The sequence below is a fragment of the Panulirus ornatus genome, chromosome 3, assembly GCF_036320965.1.
Source record: "Panulirus ornatus isolate Po-2019 chromosome 3, ASM3632096v1, whole genome shotgun sequence".
Classification (NCBI taxonomy): domain Eukaryota; kingdom Metazoa; phylum Arthropoda; class Malacostraca; order Decapoda; family Palinuridae; genus Panulirus; species Panulirus ornatus.
The window spans coordinates 48,312,080-48,334,300 of NC_092226.1; the positions used below are offsets into that span (position 1 = coordinate 48,312,080).

Sequence of the window (22,221 nt, forward strand, 5' to 3'; positions counted from 1 at the left end):
TCCAGGTTCCTTTCCTCAAACATACTACCTATCTCTCCTTTTTTCTCATCTTGGTTACATCCACACACATTTAGACACCCCAATCTGAGCCGTCGAGGAGGATGAGCACTCCCCGCGTGACTCCTTCTTCTGTTTCCCCTTTTAGAAAGTTAGAATACAAGGAGGGGAGGGTTTCTGGCCCCCCGCTCCCGTCCCCTTTAGTCGCATTCTACGATACGTGAGGAATGCGTGGGAAGTATTCTTAATCCCCTATCCCCAGGGATAAAAGGATGTTTTGGAAGGAGGTAAATAAAGTGCGTAAGACAAGGGAGCAAATGGGAACTTCACTGAAGGGGGCTAATGGGGAGGTGATAACAAGTAGTGGTGATGTGAAAGGAGATGGAGTGAGTATTTTGAAGATTTGTCGAATGAGTTTGATGATAGAGTGGCAGATGTAGGGTATCTTGGTCGAGGTGGTGTGCAAAGTGAGAGGGTTAGGGAAAATGATTTGGTAAATAGAGAAGTGGTAGTAAAAGCTTTACGGAAGATAAAAGCCGGCAAAGCAGCAGGTTTGGATGGCATTGCAGAGGAATTTATCAAAAAAGGGGGTGACTGTATTGTTCACTGGTTGGTAAGGTTATTTGATGTATGTATGATTCATGGTGAGGTGCCTGAGGATTGGCGGAATGCTTGCATAGTGCCATTATACAAAGGAAAAGGGGATAAGAGTGAGTGCTCAAATTACAGAGGTATAAGTTTGTTGAGTATTCCTAGCAAATTATATGGGAGGGTATTGATTGAGAGGGTAAAGGCATGTACAAAGCATCAGATTGGGGAAGACCAGTGTGGTTTCAGAAATGGTAGAGGATGTGCGGATCAGGTGTTTGCTTTGAAGAATGTATGCGAGAAATACTTAGAAAAACAAATGGATTTGTATGTAGCATTTATGGATCTGGAGAAGGCATATTATAGAGTTGATAGAGATGCTCTGTGGAAGGTATTAAGAATATATGGTGTGGGAGGCAAGTTGTTAGAAGCAGTGAAAAGTTTTTATCGAGGATGTAAGGCATGTGTACGTGTAGGAAGAGAGGAAAGTGATTGGTTCTCAGTGAATGTAGGTTTGCGGCAGGAGAGTGTGATGTCTCCATGGTTGTTTAATTTCTTTATGAATGGGGTTGTTAGGGAGGTGAATGCAAGAGTTTTGGAAAGAGGGACAAGTATGAAGTCTGTTGTGGTTGAGAGAGCTTGGGAAGTGAGTCAGTTGTTGTTCGCTGATGATACAGCGCTGGTGGCTGATTCATGTAAGAAACTGCAGAAGCTGGTGACTGAGTTTGGTAGAGTGTGTGAAAGAAGAAAATTAAGAGTAAATGTGAATAAGAGCAAGGTTATTAGGTACAGTAGAGTTGAGGGTCAAGTCAGTTGGGAGGTAAGTTTGAATGGAGAAAAGCTGGAGGAAGTGAAGTGTTTTAGATATCTGGGAGTGGATCTGGCAGCGGATGGAACCATGGAAGCGGAAGTGAATCATAGGGTGGGGGAGGGGGCGAAAATTCTGGGAGCCTTGAAGAATGTTTGGAAGTTGAGAACATTATCTCGGAAAGCAAAAATGGGTATGTTTGAGGAATAGTGGTTCCAACAATGTTGCATGGTTGCGAGGCGTGGGCTATGGATAGAGTTGTGCGCAGGAGGATGGATGTGCTGGAAATGAGATGTTTGAGGACAATATGTGGTGTGAGGTGGTTTGATCGAGTAAGTAATGTAATGGTGAGAGAGATGTGTTGAAATAAAAAGAGTGTGGTTGAGATAGCAGAAGAATGTGTTTTGATATGGTTTGGTCACATGGAGAGAAAGAGTGGGGAAAGATTGACCAAGAGGATATATGTGTCGGAGGTGGAGGGAACGAGGAGAAGTGGGAGACCAAATTGGAGGTGGAAAGATGGAGTGAAAAAGATTTTGAGTGATCGGGGCCTGAACATGCAGGAGGGTGAAAGGCGGGCAAGGAATAGAGTGAATTGGAACGATGTGATATACCGGGGTCGACGTGCTGTCAATGGATTGAACCGGGGCATGTGAAGCGTCTGGGGTAAACCATGCAAAGTGTGTGGTGCCTGGATGTGGAAAGGGAGCTGTGGTTTCGGTGCATTATTACATGACAGCTAGAGACTGAGTGTGAACGAATGGGGCCTTTGGTGATTTTCTAGCGCTAACTCGCACACATGAGGGGGGAGGGGGTTGTTTATCCATGTATGGCGAGGTGGCGATGGGAACAAATATAGGAAGACAGTATGAATTATGTACATGTGTATATATGTATATGTCTGTGTGTGTATATATACGTGTACATTGAGATGTATAGGTATGTATATTTTGCGTGTGTGGATATGTATGTATATACATGTGTATGTGGGCGGGTTGGGCCATTCTTTCGTCTGTTTCCTTGCGCTACCTCGCTAACGCGGGAGACAGCGACAAAGCAAAATAATAAGAAAAATAAAAAATGATATATATATATATATATATATATATATATATATATATATATATATATATATATATATATATATATGTATATATATATATATATATATATATATATATATATATATATATATATATATATATATATATATATATATATATATATATAAATATATATATACATATATATTTATATATATATATATATATATATATATATATATATATATATATATATATATATATATATATATATATATATATATATATATATATATATATATATATATATACATATATCGCTGCTGTCATCAATATCCGATCTCTTTGATAAAAGTGATCCACAACAAAGCCAACCAAAATATTTCACTCTCACAACACAGCACAGCTTTATACCCAATTACGCTACTGACGCACTGTACAAAATAAACGATAAAGTTACTCATAAAACACATCCTTGGTTGTTTTCCTCCCACCATGCTCAATGCTAGTGAATATATATATATATATATATATATATATATATATATATACATATATATATATATATATATATATATATATATATATATATATATATATATATATATATATATATATATATATATGTAAATATATATATATATATATATTTTTTTTTTTTTGCTTTGTCGCTGTCTCCCGCGTTTGCGAGGTAGCGCAAGGAAACAGACAAAAGAAATGGCCCAACCCACCCCCATACACATGTATATACATACGTCCACACACGCAAATATACATATCTACACAGCTTTCCATGGTTTACCCCAGACGCTTCACATGCCTTGATTCAATCCACTGACACCACGTCAACCCCGGAATACCACATCGCTCCAATTCACTGTATTCCTTGCCCTTCTTTCACCCTCCTGCATGTTCAGGCCCCGATCACACAAAATCTTTTTCACTCCATCTTTCCACCTCCAATTTGGTCTCCCTCTTCTCCTCGTTCCCTCCACCTCCGACACATATATCCTCTTCGTCAATCTTTCCTCAGTCATTCTTTCCATATGCCCAAACCATTTCAAAACACCCTCTTCTGCTCTATCAACCACCCTCTTTTTATTTCCACACATCTCTCTTACCCTTACGTTACTTACTCGATCAAACCACCTCACACCACACATTGTCCTCAAACATCTCATTTCCAGCACATCCATCCTCCTGCGCCAACTCTATCCATAGCCAACGCCTCGCAACCATACAACATTGTTGGAACCACTATTCCTTCAAACATAGCCATTTTTGCTTTCCGAGATAATGTTCTCGACTTCCACACATTCTTCAAGGCTCCCAGAATTTTCGCTCCCTCCCCCACCCTATGATTCTCTTCCGCTTCCATGGTTCCATCCGCTGCCAGATCCACTCCCAGATATCTAAAACACTTTACTTCCTCCACTTTTTCTCATTCAAACTTATCTCCCAATTGACTTGACCCTCACCCCTACTGTACCTAATAACCTTGCTCTTATTCACATTTACTCTTAACTTTCTTCTTTCACACACTTTACCAAACTCAGTCACCAGCTTCTGCAGTTTCTCACATGAATCAGCCACCAGCGCTGTATCATCAGCGAACAACAACTGACTCACTTCCCAAGCTCTCTCATCCACGACAGACTTCATACTTGCCCCTCTTTCCAAAGCTCTTGCATTCACCTCCCCAAAAACCCCATCCATAAACAAATTAAACAACCATGGAGACATCACACACCCCTGCCGCAAACCTACATTCACGGAGAACCAGTCACTTTCCTCTCTTCCTACACGTACACATGCCTTACATCCTCGATAAAAACTTTTCACTGCTTCTAACAACTTGCCTCCCAAACCATATATTCTTAATACCTTCCACAGAGCATCTCTATCAACTCTATCATATGCCTTCTCCAGATCCATAAATGCTACATACAAATCCATTTGCTTTTCTAAGTATTTCTCACATATATTCTTCAAAGCAAACACCTGATCCACACATCCTCTACCACTTCTGAAACCACACTGCTCTTCCCCAATCTGATGCTCTGTACATGCCTTCACCCTCTCAATCAATACCCTCCCATAAAATCTACCAGGAATACTCAACAAACTTATACCTCTGTAATTTGAGCACTCACTCTTATCCCCTTTACCTTTGTACAATGGCACTATTCATGTATTCCGCCAATCCCCAGGCACCTCACCATGAGTCATACATACATTAAATAACCTTACGAACCAGTCAACAATACAGTCACCCCCTTTTTTAATACATTCCTCTTCAAAATCATCCATACCTGCTGCCTTGCCGGCTTTCATCTTCCGCAAAGCTTTTACTACCTCTTCTCTTTTTACCAAATCATTTTCCATAACCCTCTCACTTTGCACACCACCTCGACCAAAACACCCTATATGTGCCACTCTATCATCAAACACATTCAACAAACATTCAAAATACTCACACCATCTTCTCACATCACCACTACTTGTTATCACCTCCCCATTACCGCCCTTCACTGAAGTTCCCATTTGCTCCCTTGTCTTACGCACTTTATTTACCTCCTTCCAGAACATCTTTTTATTTTCCCTAAAATTTAATGATACTCTCTCACCCCAACTCTCATTTGCCCTCTTTTTCACCTCTTACACCTTTCTCTTGACCTCCTGTCTCTTTCTTTTATACATCTCCCACTCAATTGAATTTTTTCCTGCAAAAATCGTCCCAAATGCCTCTCTCTTCTTTTTCACTAATAATCTTACTTCTTCATCCCACCACTCACTACCCTTTCTAATCAAACCACCTCCCACGCTTCTCATGCCACAAGCATCTTTTGCGCAATCCATCACTGATTCCCTAAATAAATCCAATTCCTACCCCACTCCCCTTACTTCCATTTTTCTCATCTTTTCCCATTCTGTACTCAGTCTCCCCTGGTACTTCCTCACACAAGTCTCCTTTCTAAGGTCACTTACTCTCACCACCCTCTTCACCCCAACATTCACTCTTCTTTTCTGAAAACCCATACAAATCTTCACCTTAGCCTCCACAAGATAATGATCGGACATCCCTCCAGTTGCACATCTCAGCACATTAACATCCAAAAGTCTCTCTTTCGCGCGCCTGTCAATCAACACGTAATCCAATAACGCTCTCTGGCCATCTCTCCTACTTACATATGTATACTTATGTATATCTCGCTTTTTAAACCAGGAATTCCCAATCACCAGTCCTTTCTCAGCACATAAATCTACAAGCTCTTCACCATTTCCATTTACAACACTGAACACCCCATGTATACCAATTATTCTCTCAACTGCCACATTACTCACCTTTGCATTCAAATCACCCATCACTATAACCCGGTCTTGTGCTTCAAAACCACTAACACACTGATTCAGCTGCTCCCAAAACACTTGCCTCTCTTGATCTTTCTTCTCATGCCCAGGTGCATATGCACCAATAGTATCCCATCTCTCTCCATCAACTTTCAGTTTTTAACCCATATCAATCTAGAATTTACTTCCTTACACTATATCACATGCTCCCACAACACCTGATTCAGGAGGAGTGCTACTCCTTCCCTTGCTCTTGTCCTCTCACTAACCCCTGACTTACTCCCAAGACATTCCCAAACCACTCTTCCCCTTTACCCCTAAGCTTCGTTTCACTCAGAGCCAAAACATCCAGGTTCCTTTCCTCAAACATACTACCTATCTCTCCTTTTTTCTCATCTGGTTACACCCCACACACATTTAGACACCCCAATCTGAGCCGTCGAGGAGGATGAGCACTCCCCGCGTGACTCCTTCTTCTGTTTCCCCTTTTAGAAAGTTAGAATACAAGGGGGGGAGGGTTTCTGGCCCCCCGCTCCCGTCCCCTTTAGTCGCATTCTACGATACGTGAGGAATGCGTGGGAAGTATTCTTAATCCCCTATCCCCAGGGATAAAAGATGTTTTGGAAGGAGTAAATAAAGTGCGTAAGACAAGGGAGCAAATGGGAACTTCACTGAAGGGGGCTAAGGGGGAGGTGATAACAAGTAGGGGTGATGTGAAAGGAGATGGAGTGAGTATTTTGAAGATTTGTCGAATGAGTTTGATGATAGAGTGGCAGATGTGGGGTATCTTGGTCGAGGGGGTGTGCAAAGTGAGAGGGTTAGGAAAATGATTTGGTAAATAGAGAAGTGGTAGTAAAAAGCTTTACGGAAGATAAAAGCCTGGCAAAGCAGCAGGTTTGGATGGCATTGCAGAGGAATTTATCAAAAAAGGGGGTGACTGTATTGTTCACTGGTTGGTAAGGTTATTTGATGTATGTATGATTCATGGTGAGGTGCCTGAGGATTGGCGGAATGCTTGCATAGTGCCTTTTATACAAAGGAAAAGGGATAAGAGTGAGTGCTCAAATTACAGAGGTATAAGTTTGTTGAGTATTCCTGCAAATTATATGGGAGGGTATTGATTGAGAGGGTAAAGGCATGTACAAAGCATCAGATTGGGGAAGACCAGTGTGGTTTCAGAAATGGTAGAGGATGTGCGGATCAGTGTTTGCTTTGAAGAATGTATGCGAGAAATACTTAGAAAAACAAATGGATTTGTATGTAGCATTTATGGATCTGGAGAAGGCATATTATAAGAGTTGATAGAGATGCTCTGTGGAAGGTATTAAGAATATATGGTGTGGGAGGCAAGTTGTTAGAAGCAGTGAAAAGTTTTTATCGAGGATGTAAGGCATGTGTACGTGTAGGAAGAGAGGAAAGTGATTGTTCTCAGTGAATGTAGGTTTGCGGCAGGAGAGTGTGATGTCTCCATGGTTGTTTAATTTCTTTATGAATGGGGTTGTTAGGGAGGTGAATGCAAGAGTTTTGGAAAGAGGGACAAGTATGAAGTCTGTTGTGGTTGAGAGAGCTTGGGAAGTGAGTCGTTGTTGTTCGCTGATGATACAGCGCTGGTGGCTGATTCATGTAAGAAACTGCAGAAGCTGGTGACTGAGTTTGGTAGAGTGTGTGAAAGAAGAAAATTAAGAGTAAATGTGAATAAGAGCAAGGTTATTAGGTACAGTAGAGTTGAGGGTCAAGTCAGTTGGAGGTAAGTTTGAATGGAGAAAAGCTGGAGGAAGTGAAGTGTTTTAGATATCTGGGAGTGGATCTGGCAGCGGATGGAACCATGGAAGCGGAAGTGAATCATAGGGTGGGGGAGGGGCGAAAATTCTGGGAGCCTTGAAGAATGTTTGGAAGTTGAGAACATTATCTCGGAAAGCAAAAATGGGTATGTTTGAGGAATAGTGGTTCCAACAATGTTGCATGGTTGCGAGGCGTGGGCTATGGATAGAGTTGTGCGCAGGAGGATGGATGTGCTGGAAAAGAGATGTTTGAGGACAATATGTGGTGTGAGGTGGTTTGATCGAGTAAGTAATGTAATGGTGAGAGAGATGTGTTGAAATAAAAAGAGTGTGGTTGAGATAGCAGAAGAATGTGTTTTGATATGGTTTGGTCACATGAGAGAAAGAGTGGGGAAAGATTGACCAAGAGGATATATGTGTCGGAGGTGGAGGGAACGAGGAGAAGTGGGAGACCAAATTGGAGGTGGAAAGATGGAGTGAAAAAGATTTTGAGTGATCGGGCCTGAACATGCAGGGGTGAAAGGCGGGCAAGGAATAGAGTGAATTGGAACGATGTGATATACCGGGTCGACGTGCTGTCAATGGATGAACCGGGGCATGTGAAGCGTCTGGGGTAAACCATGCAAAGTGTGTGGTGCCTGGATGTGGAAAGGGAGCTGTGGTTTCGGTGCATTATTACATGACAGCTAGAGACTGAGTGTGAACGAATGGGGCCTTTGGTGATTTTTCTAGCGCTAACTCGCACACATGAGGGGGAGGGGGTTGTTTTATCCATGTATGGCGAGGTGGCGATGGAACAAATATAGGAAGACAGTATGAATTATGTACATGTGTATATATGTATATGTCTGTGTGTGTATATATACGTGTACATTGAGATGTATAGGTATGTATATTTTGCGTGTGTGGATATGTATGTAATATACATGTGTATGTGGGCGGGTTGGGCCATTCTTTCGTCTGTTTCCTTGCGCTACCTCGCTAACGCGGGAGACAGCGACAAAGCAAAATAATAAGAAAAATAAAAAATGATATATATATATATATATATATATAATATATATATATATATATATATATATATATATATATATATATATAATATATATATATATATATATATATATATAATATATATATATATATATATATATATATAATATATATATATATATATATATATATATATATATATATAATATATATATATATATATATATATATATATATATATATATATATATATATATAATATATAATATATTATATATATATATATATATATATATATATATATATATATATATATATACATATATCGCTGCTGTCATCAATATCCGATCTCTTTGATAAAAGTGATCCACAACAAAGCCAACCAAAATATTTCACTCTCACAACACAGCACAGCTTTATACCCAATTACGCTACTGACGCACTGTACAAAATAAACGATAAAGTTACTCATAAAACACATCCCTGGTTGTTTTCCTCCCACCATGCTCAATGCTAGTGACATATATATATATATATATATATATATATATATATATATATAATATATATATATATATATATATATATATAATATATATATATATATATATATATATATATATATATATATGTAAATATATATATATATATAATTTTTTTTTTTTTTTGCTTTGTCGCTGTCCTCCCGCGTTTGCGAGGTAGCGCAAGGAAACAGACAAAAGAAATGGCCCAACCCACCCCCATACACATGTATATACATACGTCCACACACGCAAATATACATATCTACACAGCTTTCCATGGTTTACCCCAGACGCTTCACATGCCTTGATTCAATCCACTGACACCACGTCAACCCCGGAATACCACATCGCTCCAATTCACTGTATTCCTTGCCCTTCTTTCACCCTCCTGCATGTTCAGGCCCCGATCACACAAAATCTTTTTCACTCCATCTTTCCACCTCCAATTTGGTCTCCCTCTTCTCCTCGTTCCCTCCACCTCCGACACAAATATCCTCTTGGTCAATCTTTCCTCAGTCATTCTTTCCATGTGCCCAAACCATTTCAAAACACCCTCTTCTGCTCTATCAACCACCCTCTCTTTATTTCCACACATCTCTCTTACCCTTACGTTACTTACTCGATCAAACCACCTCACACCACACATTGTCCTCAAACATCTCATTTCCAGCACATCCATCCTCCTGCGCCAACTCTATCCATAGCCAACGCCTCGCAACCATACAACATTGTTGGAACCACTATTCCTTCAAACATAGCCATTTTTGCTTTCCGAGATAATGTTCTCGGCTTCCACACATTCTTCAAGGCTCCCAGAATTTTCGCTCCCTCCCCCACCCTATGATTCACTTCCGCTTCCATGGTTCCATCCGCTGCCAGATCCACTCCCAGATATCTAAAACACTTTACTTCCTCCACTTTTTCTCATTCAAACTTATCTCCCAATTGACTTGACCCTCACCCCTACTGTACCTAATAACCTTGCTCTTATTCACATTTACTCTTAACTTTCTTCTTTCACACACTTTACCAAACTCAGTCACCAGCTTCTGCAGTTTCTCACATGAATCAGCCACCAGCGCTGTATCATCAGCGAACAACAACTGACTCACTTCCCAAGCTCTCTCATCCACGACAGACTTCATACTTGCCCCTCTTTCCAAAGCTCTTGCATTCACCCCCCCAAAAACCCCATCCATAAACAAATTAAACAACCATGGAGACATTACACACCCCTGCCGCAAACCTACATTCACGGAGAACCAGTCACTTTCCTCTCTTCCTACACGTACACATGCCTTACATCCTCGATAAAAACTTTTCACTGCTTCTAACAACTTGCCTCCCGCACCATATATTCTTAATACCTTCCACAGAGCATCTCTATCAACTCTATCATATGCCTTCTCCAGATCCATAAATGCTACATACAAATCCATTTGCTTTTCTAAGTATTTCTCACATATATTCTTCAAAGCAAACACCTGATCCACACATCCTCTACCACTTCTGAAACCACACTGCTCTTCCCCAATCTGATGCTCTGTACATGCCTTCACCCTCTCAATCAATACCCTCCCATAAAATCTACCAGGAATACTCAACAAACTTATACCTCTGTAATTTGAGCACTCACTCTTATCCCCTTTACCTTTGTACAATGGCACTATTCATGTATTCCGCCAATCCCCAGGCACCTCACCATGAGTCATACATACATTAAATAACCTTACGAACCAGTCAACAATACAGTCACCCCCTTTTTTAATACATTCCTCTTCAAAATCATCCATACCTGCTGCCTTGCCGGCTTTCATCTTCCGCAAAGCTTTTACTACCTCTTCTCTTTTTACCAAATCATTTTCCATAACCCTCTCACTTTGCACACCACCTCGACCAAAACACCCTATATGTGCCACTCTATCATCAAACACATTCAACAAACATTCAAAATACTCACACCATCTCCTTCTCACATCACCACTACTTGTTATCACCTCCCCATTAGCGCCCTTCACTGAAGTTCCCATTTGCTCCCTTGTCTTACGCACTTTATTTACCTCCTTCCAGAACATCTTTTTATTTTCCCTAAAATTTAATGATACTCTCTCACCCCAACTCTCATTTGCCCTCTTTTTCACCTCTTACACCTTTCTCTTGACCTCCTGTCTCTTTCTTTTATACATCTCCCACTCAATTGAATTTTTTCCTGCAAAAATCGTAGAAATGCCTCTCTCTTCTTTTTCACTAATAATCTTACTTCTTCATCCCACCACTCACTACCCTTTCTAATCAAACCACCTCCCACGCTTCTCATGCCACAAGCATCTTTTGCGCAATCCATCACTGATTCCCTAAATAAATCCAATTCCTACCCCACTCCCCTTACTTCCATTTTTCTCACCTTTTCCCATTCTGTACTCAGTCTCCCCTGGTACTTCCTCACACAAGTCTCCTTTCTAAGGTCACTTACTCTCACCACCCTCTTCACCCAAACATTCACTCTTCTTTTCTGAAAACCCATACAAATCTTCACCTTAGCCTCCACAAGATAATGATCGGACATCCCTCCAGTTGCACATCTCAGCACATTAACATCCAAAAGTCTCTCTTTCGCGCGCCAGTCAATCAACACGTAATCCAATAACGCTCTCTGGCCATCTCTCCTACTTACATATGTATACTTATGTATATCTCGCTTTTTAAACCAGGAATTCCCAATCACCAGTCCTTTCTCAGCACATAAATCTACAAGCTCTTCACCATTTCCATTTACAACACTGAACACCCCATGTATACCAATTATTCTCTCAACTGCCACATTACTCACCTTTGCATTCAAATCACCCATCACTATAACCCGGTCTTGTGCTTCAAAACCACTAACACACTGATTCAGCTGCTCCCAAAACACTTGCCCCTCATGATCTTTCTTCTCATGCCCAGGTGCATATGCACCGATAATCACCCATCTCTCTCCAACAACTTTCAGTTTTACCCATATTAATCGAGAACTTACTTTCTTACATAATATATATATATATATATATATATATATATATAATATATATATATATATATATATATATATATATATATATATATATATATATATATATATATATATATATATATATATATATATATATATATAATATATATATATATATATATCATCCCTGGGATAGGGGATTAAGAATACTTCCCACGTATTCCCTGCGTGTCGTAGAAGGCGACTAAAAGGGGTGGGAGCGGGGGACTGGAAATCCTCCCCTCTCATTTTTTTTTTTAATTTTCCAAAAGAAGGAACAGAGGGGGCCAGGTGAGGATATTCCAAAAAAGGCCTAGTCCTCTGTTCTTAACGCTACCTCGCTAACGCGCGAAATGGCAAATAGTTTAAAAGAAAGAATGTATATATATATATATATATATATATATATATATATATATATATATATATATATATATATATATATATATATATATATATATATATATATATATATATATGTATATATATATATATATAAATATATATATATATTTATATATATATATATATATATATATATATATATATATATATATATATATATATGTATATATATATATATATATATATATATATATATATATATATATATATATATATATATATATATATATATATATATATATATATATATATATATATATATTTTTTTTTTTATATATATATATATATATATATATATATATATATATATATATATATATATATATATATAATATATATATATATATATATATATATATATATATATATATATATATATATATATATATATATATATATATATATATATATATATATATATATATATATATATATATATATATATATATATATATATATATATATATATATATATATATATATATATATTTTATATATATATATATATATATATATATATATATATATATATATATATATATATATATATATATATATATATATATATATATATATATATATATATATATATATATATATATATATATATGTATATATGTATACATGGTTGTTTAATATCGTTTATTGATGGGGTTGTCAGGGAGGTGAATGCAAGAGTTTTGGAAAGAGGGGCAAGTATGAAGTCTGTTGGGGATGAGAGAGCTTGGGAAGTGAGTCAGTTGTTGTTCGCTGATGATACAGTGCTGGTGGCTGATTCATGTGAGAAACTGCAGAAGCTGGTGACTGAGTTTGGTAAAGTGTGTGAAAGAAGAAAGACTAAATGTGAATAAGAGCAAGGTTATTAGGTACAGTAGGGTTGAGGGTCAAGTCAATTGGGAGGTAAGTTTGAATGGAGAAAAACTGGAGGAAGTAAAGTGTTTTAGATATCTGGGAGTGGATCTGGCAGCGGATGGAACCATGGAAGCGGAAGTTAATCATAGGGTGGGGGAGGGGGCGAAATTCCTGGGAGCCTTGAAGAATGTGTGGAAGTCGAGAACATTATCTCGGAAAGCACAAATGGCTATGTTTGAATGAATAGTGGTTCCAACAATGTTGTATGGTTGCGAGGCGTGGGCTATAGATAGAGGTGTGCGCAGGAGGGTGGATGTGCTGGAAATGAGATGTTTGAGGACAATATGTGGTGTGAGGTGGTTTCTTCGAGTAAGTCATGTAAGGGTAAGAGAGATGTGTCTAAGTAAAAAGAGCGTGGTTGAGAGAGCAGAAGAGGGTGTTTTAAAATAGGTTTGGGCACATGAAGAGAATGAGTGAGGAAAGATTGACCAGGAGGATATATGTGTCGGAGGTGGAGGGAACGAGGAGAAGTGGGAGACCAAATTGGAGGTGGAAAGATGGAGTGAAAAAGATTTTGAGTGATCGGGGCCTGAACATTCAGGAGGGTGAAAGGCGGGCAAGGAATATAGTGAATTTGATCGATGTGGTATACCGGGGTCGACGTGCTGTCAATGGAGTGAATCAGGGCATGTGAAGCCTCTGGGGTAAACCGTGGAAAGTTCTGTGGGGCTTGGATATGGAAAGGGAGCTGTGGTTACGGACATTATTGCATGAGAGCTAGAGACCGAGTGTTAACGAATGGGGCCTTTGTTGTCTTTTCCTAGCGCTACCTCTTACACATGAGGGGGGAGGGGGATGTTATTCCATGTTTGGCGAGGTGGCGATGGGAATGAATAAAGGCAGACAGTGTGAATTGTGTGCATGTGGATATATGTATGTGTCTGTTTGTGCATATATATGTGTACATTGAGATGTATGGGTATGTATATTTGCGTGCGTGGACGTGTATGTATATACATGTGTATGGGGGTGGGTTGGGCCATTTCTTTCGTCTGTTTCCTTGCGCTACCTTGCAAACGCGGGAAACAGCGACAAAGCAAAATAAATAAATAGATAGATAGATATATAATATACTCTATCGCTGTTTCCCGCGTTAGCGAGGTAGCGCAAGGAAACAGACGAAAGAATGCCCCAACCCACTAACATACGCATGTATATACATACACGTCCACATACGCACATATACATACACGTCCACATACGCACATATACATACTATACATCCCAACGTATACACACATATACACACACAGACATATACATATATACATATGTACATAGTTCATACTGTCTACCCTAATTCATTCCCGTCGCCACCCCACAACACATGAAATAAAAACCCCTCCCCCCGCATGTGCGCGAGGTAGGGCTAGGAAAAGTCAACAAAAGCTACATTCATTTACTCTCAGTCTCTAGCTGCCATGTATAATGCACCGAAGCCACAGCTTCCTTTCCACATCCAGACCCACAAAACTTTCCGTGGTTTATCAAAGACGCTTCATATGCCCTAGTTCAATCCATTGACAGCACGTTGACCCCGGTATACCACGTCCTCTCAATTCACTTTATTCCTTGCACGCCTTTCTCCCTCTTGCATGCTTAGGCCCCATCACTCAAAATCTTTTTCACTTCATCTTTCCACCTCCAATTTGGTCTCCCACTTCTCGTTCCCTCCACCTATAACACATATATCCTCTCTGTCAATGTTTTCTCACTCATTCTCTCCATACGACCAAACCATTTCAAAACACCATCTTCTGTTCTCTCTGAACCACACTCTTTTATTACCTCACATATCTCTTACCCTTTCAATACTTACTCGATCAAACCACCTACACCACATATTTTCCTGAAACATCTCATTTCCAGCTCAGCCACCCTCCTCCGCACAACTCTATCTATAGCCCACGCCTCGCAACCATATAACATTGTTGGAACCAATATTCCTTCAAACATACCCATTTTTGCTTTCAAAGATAACGTTCTCGACTTCCACACAGTTTTGAACGCTCCGAGAACTTTCGCCCCCTCCCCCAACCTATGATTCACTTCCGCTTCCATGGTTCCATCCGCCTCCAAATCCACTCCCAGATATCAAAAACACTTAACTTCCTCCAGTTTTTCTCCATTCAAACTTACCTCCCACTTGATATGTCCCTCACCCCTACTGTACCTATTAACCTTACTCGTATTCACATTTACTCTCAGCTTTCTTCTTTCACACACTTTACCAAACTCAGTCACCAGCTTCTGCATCACAAAAGACTGAATACTTGCCCCTTTTTCCAAAACTCTTGCATTCACCTCCCTAACAACCCCATTCATAAACAAATTAAACAACCATGGAGACATCACAAACCTCATCCGCAAACCAACATTCACTGAGAACCAATCACTTTCCCCTCGTCCTACTCGTACACATTCACCGAAACCATAGCTCCCTTTCCACAGCCAGGCCCTATAAAGCTTTCCATGGTTTACGAAAGACACTTCATATGGTCTGTTTTAATCCATTGACGGAACGTCGACTCCAGTATACCGCATCGTTCCAATTCACCCCATTCCTTGCACGCCTTTCACCTTCCTGCATGTTTAGGCACCGATTACTCAAAATCTATTTCACTCCATCTTTCCACCTCCAATCTGGTATCCAACTCCTCCTCGTTCCCTCTACCTCTGACACATATATCCTCTTTGTCAATCTTTCCTCACTCACTCTCTCCATGTGACCAAATAATTTCAAAACACCCTCTTCTGCTCTCTCAACCACATTCTTTTTATTACCATATATCTCTCTTAACCTTTCATTAGTTACTCGATCAAACAACCTCACACCCCATTTTCTCTTCAAACATCTCATTTCCAGCACAGCCACTTTCCTCCGCACAACTCTATCTATAGCCCACGCCTCGCAACTATAAAACATTGTTGGAAAAACTATTCCTTCAAACAAACCTATTTTTGCTTTCCAAGATAACGTTTCGACTTCCACACATTTTTCAACGTTCCCAGAACTTTCGCCCCCTCCCCATCCTGTAATTCACTTCCTCTTCCATGGTTCCATCCGCTGCCAATACACTCCCAGATATCTAAAACACTTCACTTCCTCCAGTTCTTCTCCATTCAAACTCACATACCAATTGACTTGTCTCTCAACTCTTCTGTACCTAATAACCTTGCTCTTATTCACATTCACACTCAGCTTTCTTCCTTCACAAACTTTACCAAATTCAGTCACCAGCTTCTGCAGTTTCTCACCCGAATCAGCCACCAGCACTGTATCATCAGCGAACAACAACTGACTCACTTCCCAAGCTCTCTCATCCACAACACACTGTATACTTGCCCCTCTTTCCAAAACTCTTGCATTCACCTCCCTAACAACCCAATACATAAACAAACTCAACAACCATTGATACATCACAATCCCCTGCCGCAAACCTACATACACTGAGAACCAATCTCTATCCTCTCTTCCTACACGTACATATGCCCTACATCCTCGATAAAAACTTTTCATTGCTTCTAACAACTTACCTCCCGCACCATATATTCTTAATACCTTCCACAGAGCATCTCTATCAACTCTATCATATGCCTTCTTCAGATCCATAAATGCTACATGCAAATCAATTTGTTTTTCTAAGTATTTCTCACATAAATCTTTCAAAGCAAACACCTGATCCACATCCTCTACCACTTCTGAAACCACACTGCTCTTCCCCAACCTGATGCTCTGTACATGCCCTCACCCTCGCAATCAATACCATCACATATTATATCCCAGGAATACTCATCAAATTTATACCTCTGTAATTTGAGCATTCACTCCTTTCCCCTTTGCCTTTGGACAATGGCACTATGCAAGGATTCCTCCAGTCCTCGGACACCTCACCATGAGTCAGACGTACATTAGATAACCTTACCAACCAGTCAACAATACAGTCACCCTCTTTTTTAATGAATTCCACTGCAATACCATCCAAACCCGCTGCCTTGCCGGCTCTCATCTTCCGCAAAGCTTTTACTACCTCTTCTCTGTTCACTAAATCATTCTCCCTAACCCTCTCACTTTTTACACCAACTCGACCAAAACACCCTATATCCGCCATTCTATCATCAAACACATTCAACACACCTTCAAAATACTCACTCCATCTTCTCACATCACCACTACTTGTTATCACCTCCCCATTAGCCCCCTTCACTGATGTTCCCATTTGTTCCCTTGTCTTACGCACTTTATTTACCTCCTTCCAAAACATCTTTTTATTCTCCCTAAAATTTAATTATACTCTCTCACCTTAACTCTCATTTGCTCTCTTTTTCGCCTCTTGCACCTTAGTCTTGACCTCCTGCCTCTTTCTTTTATACATCTCCCAGTCATTTGCATTATTTTCCTGCAAAAATCGTCCAAATGCCTCTCTCTTCTCTTTCACTAATAAAAAGTACTTCTACATCCCACCACTCACTACCCTTTCTAATCTGCCCATCTCCCACACTTCTCATGCCACAAGGATGTTTTGTACAAGCCATCACTGCTTCCCTAAATGCATCCCATTCCTCCCCCACTCCCCTCACGTCCTTTGTTTTCGCCTTTTTCCATTCTGTACTCAGTCTTGCCTGGTACTTCCTCACACAAGTCCCCTTCCCAAGCTCACTTCCTCTCATCACTCTTTTCACCCCAACATTCTCTCTTCTTTTCTGAAAACCCATACAAAACTTCACCTTCGCCTCCACATGATAATGATCAGACATCCCTCCAGTTGCAACTCTCAGCATATTAACATCCAAAAGTCTCTCTTTCGCGCGCCCATCAATTAACACGTAATCCAATATCGCTCTCTGGCCATGTCTTCTACTTACATACGTATACTTATGCATATCTCTCTCTTTAAACCAGGTATTCCCAATCACCAGTCATTTTTCAGCACATAGATGTACAAGCTCTTCACCATTTCCATTTACAACACTGAATACCCCATGCACCCCAATTATTCCCTCAACTGCCACATTACTCACCTTTGCATTCAAATCACCCATCACTATAACCCATTCTCGTGCTTCAAAACTACTAACACACTCACTCAGGTGCTCCCAAAACACTTGCCTCTCATGATCTTTCTTTTCATGCCCAGGTGTATATGCACCAATAATCACCCATTTCTCTCCATCCACTTTCAGTTTTATCCATTTCAATCTAAATTTACTTTCTTACACTCTATCACATACTCCCACCACTTCCGTTTCAGGAGCAGTGGTACGCTTTTCCTTGCTCTTGTCCTCTCACCAACCCTTCACTTAATTCCGAAGACATTCCCAAACCACTCTTCCCCTTTACTTTTGAGCTTCGTTTCACTAAGAGCCAAACCATCTAGTTTCCTTTCCTCAAACATACTACCTATCTTACCTTTTTTCTCATCTTGGTTACATCCACACACATTTTGACACCCCAGTCTGAGCCTTAGAGGAGGATTAGCACTCCCCGCGTGACTCCTTATTCTGTCTCCCCGTTTAGAAAGTTAAAGTACAAGGTGGAAAGGGTTTCTAGCCCCCTGCTCCCGTCCCTTTTAGTCGTCTTCTACGACACCTGAGGAATGCGTGGGAAGTATTCTTTCTCCCTTATCTCCAGGGATATATATATATATATATATATATATATATATATATATATATATATATATATATATATATATATATATATATATATATATATATATATATAAATATATATATATATATTCCTATGAGTCCACGGGGAAAATCAAGCACGAAAAGTTCCCAAGTACACTTTCGTGTAATAATCACATCATCAGGGGAGACACAAGAGAGAAATATAACAGTCAGTTGATATACATCGAAGAGACGAAGATCGGACGCCATTTGCTAAGCTTGTGATTGTCCATGTGATCCTTTCCATATAAATATATATATATTTTTTTTTTTTTTTTTTTTTTTTTATACTTTGTCGCTGTCTCCCGCGTTTGCGAGGTAGCGCAAGGAAACAGACGAAAGAAATGGCCCAACCCCGCCCCATACACATGTATATACATACGTCCACACACGCAAATATACATACCTACACAGCTTTACATGGTTTACCCCAGACGCTTCACATGCCTTGATTCAATCCACTGACAGCAAGTCAACCCCTGTACACCACATCGCTCCAATTCACTCTACTCCTTGCCCTCCTTTCACCCTCCTGCATGTTCAGGCCCCGATCACACAAAATCTTTTTCACTCCATCTTTCCACCTCCAATTTGGTCTCCCTCTTCTCCTCGTTCCCTCCACCTCCGACACATATATCCTCTTGGTCAATCTTTCCTCACTCATTCTCTCCATGTGCCCAAACCATTTCAAAACACCCTCTTCTGCTCTCTCAACCACGCTCTTTTTATTTCCACACATCTCTCTTACCCTTACGTTACTTACTCGATCAAACCACCTCACACCACACATTGTCCTCAAACATCTCATTTCCAGCACATCCATCCTCCTGCGCACAACTCTATCCATAGCTCACGCCTCGCAACCATACAACATTCTTGGAACCACTATTCCTTCAAACATACCCATTTTTGCTTTCCGAGATAATGTTCTCGACTTCCACACATTTTTCAAGGCTCCCAAAATTTTCGCCCCCTCCCCCACCCTATGATCCACTTCCGCTTCCATGGTTCCATCCGCTGCCAGATCCACTCCCAGATATCTAAAACACTTCACTTCCTCCAGTTTTTCTCCATTCAAACTCACCTCCCAATTGACTTGACCCTCAACCCTACTGTACCTAATAACCTTGCTCTTATTCACATTTACTCTTAACTTTCTTCTTCCACACACTTTACCAAACTCAGTCACCAGCTTCTGCAGTTTCTCACATGAATCAGCCACCAGCGCTGTATCATCAGCGAACAACAACTGACTCACTTCCCAAGCTCTCTCATCCCCAACAGACTTCATACTTGCCCCTCTTTCCAAAACTCTTGCATTTACCTCCCTAACAACCCCATCCATAAACAAATTAAACAACCATGGAGACATCACACACCCCTGCCGCAAACCCACATTCACTTTCCTCTCTTCCTACACGTACACATGCCTTACATCCTCGATAAAAACTTTTCACTGCTTCTAACAACTTACCTCCCACACCATATATTCTTAATACCTTCCACAGAGCATCTCTATCAACTCTATCATATGCCTTCTCCAGATCAATAAATGCTACATACAAATCCATTTGCTTTTCTAAGTATTTCTCACATACATTCTTCAAAGCAAACACCTGATCCACACATCCTCTACCACTTCTGAAACCACACTGCTCTTCCCCAATCTGATGCTCTGTACATGCCTTCACACTCTCAATCAATACCCTCCCATATAATTTACCAGGAATACTCAACAAACTTATACCTCTGTAATTTGAGCACTCACTCTTATCCCCTTTGCCTTTGTACAATGGCACTATATATATATATATATATATATATATATATATATATATATATATATATATATATATATATATATATATATATATATATATATATATATATATATATATATATATATATATATATATATATATATATATATATATATATATATATATATATATATATATATATATATATATATATATATATATATATATATATAAGAGTCCTGGAAAGAGGGGCAAGTATGAAGTCTGTTGGGGATGAGAGAGCTTGGGAAGTGAGTCAGTTGTTGTTCGCTGATGATACAGCGCTGGTGGCTGATTCATGTGAGAAACTGCAGAAGCTGGTGACTGAGTTTGGTAAAGTGTGTGGAAGAAGGAAGTTGAGAGTAAATGTGAATAAGAGCAAGGTTATTAGGTACAGTAGGGGTGAGGGTCAAGTCAATTGGGAGGTGAGTTTGAATGGAGAAAAACTGGAGGAAGTGAAGTGTTTTAGATATCTGGGAGTGGATCTGTCAGCGGATGGAACCATGGAAGCGGAAGTGGATCATAGGGTGGGGGAGGGGGCGAAAATTTTGGGAGCCTTGAAAAATGTGTGGAAGTCGAGAACATTATCTCGGAAAGCGAAAATGGGTATGTTTGAGGGAATAGTGGTTCCAACAATGTTGTATGGTTGCGAGGCGTGGGCTATGGATAGAGATGTGCGCAGGAGGATGGATGTGCTGGAAATGAGATGTTTGAGGACAATGTGTGGTGTGAGGTGGTTTGATCGAGTAAGTAACGTAAGGGTAAGAGAGATGTGTGGAAATAAAAAGAGCGTGGTTGAGAGAGCAGAAGAGGGTGTTTTGAAATGGTTTGGGCACATGGAGAGAATGAGTGAGGAGAGATTGACCAAGAGGATATATGTGTCGGAGGTGGAGGGAACGAGGAGAAGAGGGAGACCAAATTGGAGGTGGAAAGATGGAGTGAAAAAGATTTTGTGTGATCGGGGCCTGAACATGCAGGAGGGTGAAAGGAGGGCAAGGAATAGAGTGAATTGGAGTCATGTGGTATACAGGGGTTGACGTGCTGTCAGTGGATTGTATCAAGGCATGTGAAGCGTCTGGGGTAAACCATGGAAAGCTGTGTAGGTATGTATATTTGCGTGTGTGGACGTGTGTATGTACATGTGTATGGGGGGGGGGGGGGTTGGGCCATTTCTTTCGTCTGTTTCCTTGCGCTACCTCGCAAACGCGGGAGACAGCGACAAAGTATAAAAAAAAAAAAAAAAAAAAAAAATATATATATATATATATATATATATATATATATATATATATATATATATATATATATATATATAT

At 39.8% G+C, this 22,221-nt stretch overlaps 1 protein-coding gene across 1 annotated transcript in view; it reads right to left on the reverse strand.

The window, feature by feature from the left end:
- Positions 1 to 22,221, reverse strand: part of LOC139759504 (nephrin-like) — a 574,502-nt gene that overhangs the window by 441,190 nt on the left and 111,091 nt on the right. The gene's annotated exons all lie outside the window — the stretch shown is intronic.